The sequence below is a fragment of the Lactuca virosa genome, chromosome 6 (genome assembly GCF_052849685.1).
Source record: "Lactuca virosa cultivar CGN04683 chromosome 6, Lactuca_virosa_CGN04683_v6, whole genome shotgun sequence".
In the NCBI taxonomy this organism is placed as follows: Eukaryota; Viridiplantae; Streptophyta; class Magnoliopsida; order Asterales; family Asteraceae; genus Lactuca; species Lactuca virosa.
In genome coordinates this window covers 42,110,769-42,117,277 of record NC_136431.1, presented here as the reverse complement: position 1 = coordinate 42,117,277, position 6,509 = coordinate 42,110,769, and the positions used below count along the sequence as shown (strand labels likewise).

The 6,509-nt window shown below is 31.5% G+C and overlaps 1 long non-coding RNA gene across 1 annotated transcript; it reads left to right on the top strand.

The window, feature by feature from the left end:
* Positions 1–1,820: 1,820 nt before the first annotated feature.
* Positions 1,821–2,248, top strand: LOC145119412 (uncharacterized). The gene is made up of 2 exons (XR_013713838.1): positions 1,821–2,052; positions 2,114–2,248. It is a non-coding gene; the product is annotated as an uncharacterized LOC145119412 (long non-coding RNA).
* The last annotated feature ends 4,261 nt before the right edge of the window (positions 2,249–6,509 follow it).

Genomic DNA, 6,509 nt, shown 5'->3' with positions numbered 1-6,509 from the left:
TTTTATTCATTAAAAACTAATTGCTAAACATATTAAAAGAAACAAACAAATTTTTTTTCATGCTCTTATGTATTATGTAAAAGTATGTGGTTTTGGTATAAGTAGGATGCTATAATTGAAAAAATAATAATAATAAATTATTGTTATAATTGGAAAAAAAACACAAAAAAATGTTATAAAATTGTTTAAAACCTTATATACAAATACTAGAAACTTTCTTATAATGTTAACCAATAAGTTATATAGTTAACTTGTAATCTTCAAATTAACTTATAATGTTATATTTCTATAGTTTCATATTTATATTTTCATGTCTTTTTTAATTTTTTAATTTTTTATTTACAACATATTTATATAATGTTATAAATAAAAAATATATATTTATTTTAATCTCGACGGTAAAAAAGAACAACACGACAACATAATATGTATGTAAAAGTATATGAATTTCATGCTCTTATGTATTATGTAAAAGTATGTGGTTTTGGTATAAGTAGGATTACGAGTTGAACTGGTCGAAACGAAGCATTTTCTTCGAACTCGAGTATTGGTCTTCTCTACAGTTGAAACACAACATAGATTTCATGCATGTCGAGAAAAATGTGGACGAGAGTTTGTTAGGTACTCTTCTAATGAACGATAAAAGCAAAGAAACATCAAATGCACGAGAGGACTTGAGAATTCTAAACATTCGGAGAAATGAATGGTCGCAAAAAAATGGTGACAAGTTTCATAGACCCATGCAAGATACTCTTTCACGAAATCTAGTCGACAACTCTTTTGTCAATTTATAAAAGATGTTAAACTGTCGGATGGGTTTGGTTCTAACATCAGTAAGAAAGTGAACGATACCAACACTAACATTATTGGGTTGAAATCACATTACCACCACATTCTTATGCAACGTCTGATACCGATTGGAGTAAGAGGGTTGTTAGACAAAGACACTTATACACCTATTGTAGACCTTTGTACGTTTTTCAAGCAACTTTGTTCCAGAACATTGAAGGTGGAGGATATGAGGAAAGCAAAAGTAGACATTATTGCAATCTTGTGCAAGTTAGAATTGATTTATCCTCCATCGTTTTTTGACATTATTGCAATCTTGTGTAAATGTTTATTTCTATGTAATGTGTATTTGTAATAAAAATTAAATTTTTATATCTTATAATTTTTCAGGAAACGATGACAATATGACTTTTGTTTATGTATACCATGGCTGCTGTTATGGGTCGTGGACACGGGGGTGATTGAGCTGAGGACCCACCTCTCCCAGGTGGTAGAGGTGCTGGTCATCACGAGCAGGACGGTAAGTCTTATTATGAATTTTTATTTACTAATTTTGTTCAGTTATTATAAATTAAATACCGTTTCTAATAATTTTCAATTACATTTGTAGTTGAGCAAACTGCACGAAAGAAAGTTCGAGGCAAAGCGAAAAATATAAAGCTTGAAAAAACGATCTTACGGAACAAGGGCAAACCGATTAGCATGGAATATGATAGGGATATCACATTTGATCCCGCGGAGAGCCGAAAGACATGTTTTCCCGAGAAGTTGGAAAAACAATGTGGCAGATGGTCCCATTTGATAAATGGAATTGGAAAAAAGTTTCCCCTGCAATACATGACACCGTATTACAACATTTAGCGGTAATTATTTATTTAAATATATTTTATATGGTTAACTATAATTGTTTTTTACTTGGTTAACTTTTTTTTGTAGACAAAGTTTGATTTGGATCAGATGTACCGGGATGTACAAGCTAATTTGTTGACAGAGAGTTTTCAAGCAGCTTTGTTAAAAGGTTATCGAGAACGTAAAGCTGACGCAAAAGAATATTTTATGTCATTCGGAGGGTATGAAGATATCCCGGGAGCATTAGCGAACCCTCCAGAGGGTATGGAAGTTGATAACTGGAAGAAAGCAGTTGAGTATTTCCAAACAGACGAACACATAATTGCTTCAGAAAGGAACAAAAAAATCCGTGGAATGCAAACAAATGTGAATCGTGGGGGGTCGAGCTCGTATAGCAGTACTTGCTATAAGAAGGTAACGTATGATACATGTAATTATTTATTTAAAATATAATCTAATTTTTAAAGTTAAACAGAACCTGAAGAGAGTGGAAACGTTTCGCAAAGCTCATACCGATAAGAATGGTGTATTTGTTACTGCTGAGGCGGAACAACAATATGTAAGTATTTAATTATAATTTTATCATATAATTAAATGTTTATTTATACTTAATTGTTACTCACTTTTGGGAGTTACAGAATCGGTTAGTTGATGAGCTGTTAGAACAAACTCAAGGTGAAAGTGAGTTAACTCCCGCTCAAGAAAGAGCTGCGTTTGAGAAAGTATTAGGAGAGCGACGTGGTCATATTAGAGGCATTGACCGTAAATCTTCTGCTCTCCCGCCGATTCCACAGCCTTTGCAACCATCACCACAACCATCACAGGTAAAACAATCTACTTTGGTTTTGTGGTGATTATTTGCTAAAAAGTTTCGTAATTAGGTTTTTGTCCCAAGTGCAAAAAATAACAACGTACTTTGGTTTTTTGTCGTAGTTTAAAAATATCAATCTACTTTAACATCGTAAAATGCATGTTGATTTGGTAATTTTGGTTTTGTGGTGATTATTTGCTAAAAAGTTTGGTAATTAAGTTTTTGTCCCAAGTTCAAAAATAACAACGTACTTTGGTTTTTTGTCTTAGTTTAAAAATAGCAATGTGGTTTGATAGTTTTTGTTTATGTTTGATAATTTAACTTATAAGTTTATATATGTTGTTATTAATTATGTAGTTAGAAAATCTTCGCGCAATGTTGAATGACCCGACATGTAGGGATGAGCTGTATTCGTTTTTTCAATCCCAAAGTAATCGAGAAAACGATGGGAATGAAGATGATGGTATGTAGGCCAGGATGAGTTTTATTTTCATACGTTGTAACGCTTTGCTACTTGGTAGATTGTAAAACTTTGGTTGTTTTTTGTAATTACCGGCGACACTAATACCGGGCGACATTATTACTTTTTATATTTAATCGGATATTATGACTTTTGATATATAATTAATTATAATCGGATGTTTGTTTTGCATTTTTACATTATTACCGGCAACAAAAATCGTTAATTACAAAAAAAAATTAAAAAAAAATGAAAATTGTAATTACCGGCAACGTCTATCATTAGCGGCGACATAGTCATTACCAGTGACTTCTATCATTAGCGGCGACACCTATCATTAGCGGCGACAAGTTCATCAATAGCGACGAAGTAGTAGCGGCGACTTATTACCGGCGACGCGTCGCCGCTATTGCTATTACCGGCGACAACTGGACTTATTACCGGCGACTTTTGTCGCCGCTAATGACCATTTTCCTTGTAGTGACACCATACACATCCACATATTCATATCACACGCTGCATGAAGACACTCGTATCCTACATAATATAAGCATATAATATAGGAAATTGTGTCGAGATTCGTAGACATTGATCGTTTATACACTTTTTATTTCTCAAGAAATACATATACGTACTCGGTCTAACAAATGTAAACTATCAAAACTAGATTTTAAGACATATATTTCAGATTTCTTACATGCTTCTATGTTAGAGATATAATAATAAATGTATATATGTCATGTGTAGTATCATAATATGTGGGATATGCTATGAACAAAATCCAAGTTATTTAATACAAGTCATTACATATCACATATAGGTTGAGCTAGCTGTGTGGTACAGAGGCAACACATGTATCTTGGAATATAATAATGCTGATGTGCCCTTGACATTTCAATATCTCCCTTGATATTTCTGTTATGAGATCTTCATTTTAGGATAAATAATGCATTTTTAATGTCTATTTTTGGGGGGCCTTGAACGGCGATTAACTTTGTGTATTGTGCATTTTTTGATTTTGCTTCGGTTCGCTACTAAAATCTGTTTTATTTAAAATCTGTTTTATTTATAAACCAGGTTAATGAAATAAATTTTAAGAGCTTGCATTACGTGCAATATATATAAAGCACAAGGTAGCACATGCCACTTCTCAAATTTTCTGAGGTAATGTAATTTTTTTAGAAAATTTCCGGTTTATGTATTGTGCACCCCTAAAAAGATTGTGCAACCCTTAAGTTTTAATTCTAACTACATTGTTTCTTTGTTGAGTTGCAAAGTCTACTAGAAAACAAGTCAAATTCCTACAGAAAAAATACACGGAAAAAATCTTGTCGGAAATTTACTACGAAAAATCAACGGATTTGGGAAAGAAACCCCCTGAACTTGTGAGGGATTTTGCGAGGGAGACAAACGTAATTATGGAGTATTAACTATGGAGTATTATGATCTTTTTATAAAGCATCAATTCATTGTATAATTCGTCGGTAAGTTACCTACGGATTACCAACACAAACACACACACACACACACACATATATATATATATATATATATATATATATATATATATATATATATATATATATATATATATATATATATAAGAGAGAGAGAGAGAGAGAGAGAGTATATGTGTGTGTGTTAGGTTCATATGTGCATAGATTTCTATTGTGCGGACGTTTGTGAACGATGTTATTATGTGAAATGACTAAGAAAATAGATTGTTTGATAATGTGAATACGTTCAACCTCACATAACTATTGTCATTATCATGCATTCATTCTTACTACTTAAATCGTCTATAAGGATAGTATGTAATTTTTTTTTTATTATATTTTTTATGAATTTCATTCTGTCAGAATGTATTCTTGATAATCGTATCCTGTAAAAATTAAAACGAGTGAATAACATTGCATGTGAACAAGAATGAATGAGAATGCATGACAATAACAATAATTGTGTAAGGTTGAACGTATTTGAATTACCAAACAAACTATTCTCTTTATTCTTGTAGTATAGTGTTGTCCACATATGTCCGTACCAATGGCGGATCCAGAAAGAAAAATCAAGGGTTGCACAAATTCTTTAGGGGTTGCACTACTAGAAAAAAATTTGTTATCGAAGGAAGTTTCTGTCACAAAATCGTCACTAAACCAGTAATTTTACACTAAATTTATAATTATTGGACTTTGTGATGGATTGCTGACGGATTTCCAACGGATTTGTGACGGATTTTCGAAAAAAACACGAAATTTGTATTTTACGGGAAAATTGAAGGGGTATCCCAGGCTACATAGTAGCTCCGCCCCTAGTCCGTACAATAGATGTCATCCACATTTGAACCTAGGTAGACACACATACACACACGCGCGCGCACACACACACACACATATATATATATATATATATATATATATATATATATATATATATATATATATATATATATATATATATATATATATATATATATATATATAGTTCATTTTGAGACAATGATTTTTTTGTGTGACATGGAGATGCAATCCTAGCCATTCATTTTGGAGATAAAAAAAATCCAAAATACAAAATAAACGGAAAATCCAGGAAAAAATTAAATATTATTTTCGTCATTATTTTATATCAAGCAAGAAAAAAAAATAAATGACCATTTTTATGGATATATATAATTATTCTAACAAATTGAATGTGTAATATTTTATTCGAATATTTTGAAGGATTCTAAAATGTTTTAAATAGTTACACACGTAAGATTTTATTACATTATTCCGACAGTATTCTAGAAAAATTATAATGTAATATTCTAGTAGAATAATACACATACATACACATACATAAACATACAACTAATATTTTGTTCGAATATTTACACGTATATATAAGAACGATAATTTTAATTAGTTTTTTGGATAAAAAAGTGACGAAAATAATTATTAATTTTTTTCAAAAGTTTCCATTTATTTTGTAATTTAGAATATTTTTTGTTGACACCGGAAATGATTGGCTATAAATGCTTCTCCATGTCTCACAAAATTCTCTTGTCTAATTTGAACCTAACTATATATATATATATATATATATATATATATATATATATGTGTGTGTGTGTGTGTGTGTTTATTTGTTTAGTTTTTCATCACTTAAGTTGGAGTTCTCTTGCATTTCTATAGTTTTTTCACAACTCGAGTTCTTTTGGCAACCACATTGAGTTTTCTCTGAATTGGAGGATAACCATGAAAAGTGATGTATTCAGAGAGGATAATCGTTGGCATTCTCTTGATGATTCTATCTCTTTCACGTATGATCTGCAACCTAGATGTGGAGACCGAGGAGCATCTCTTCATCTCATTTCTAGTTATTCGCAAGGTTCGTGTTGCTATTAGTATGTGGTGGGGTAACCGTACGAGGATTGTTAATTTATTGCATTAGTGAGCTCATGTTCCTTGTCGTCAACAAAGTATTTTCTTCCAATGAAGCTAATGTTTTCAGCATTGCTATACTTTCTTTTCTTTGGGCGATGTGTACTACTAGAAAATAGGCCTTTAGTGACACGCACTGTGTCATTAAAGGGTATAGATGACACATAAACGTGTGTCTTTA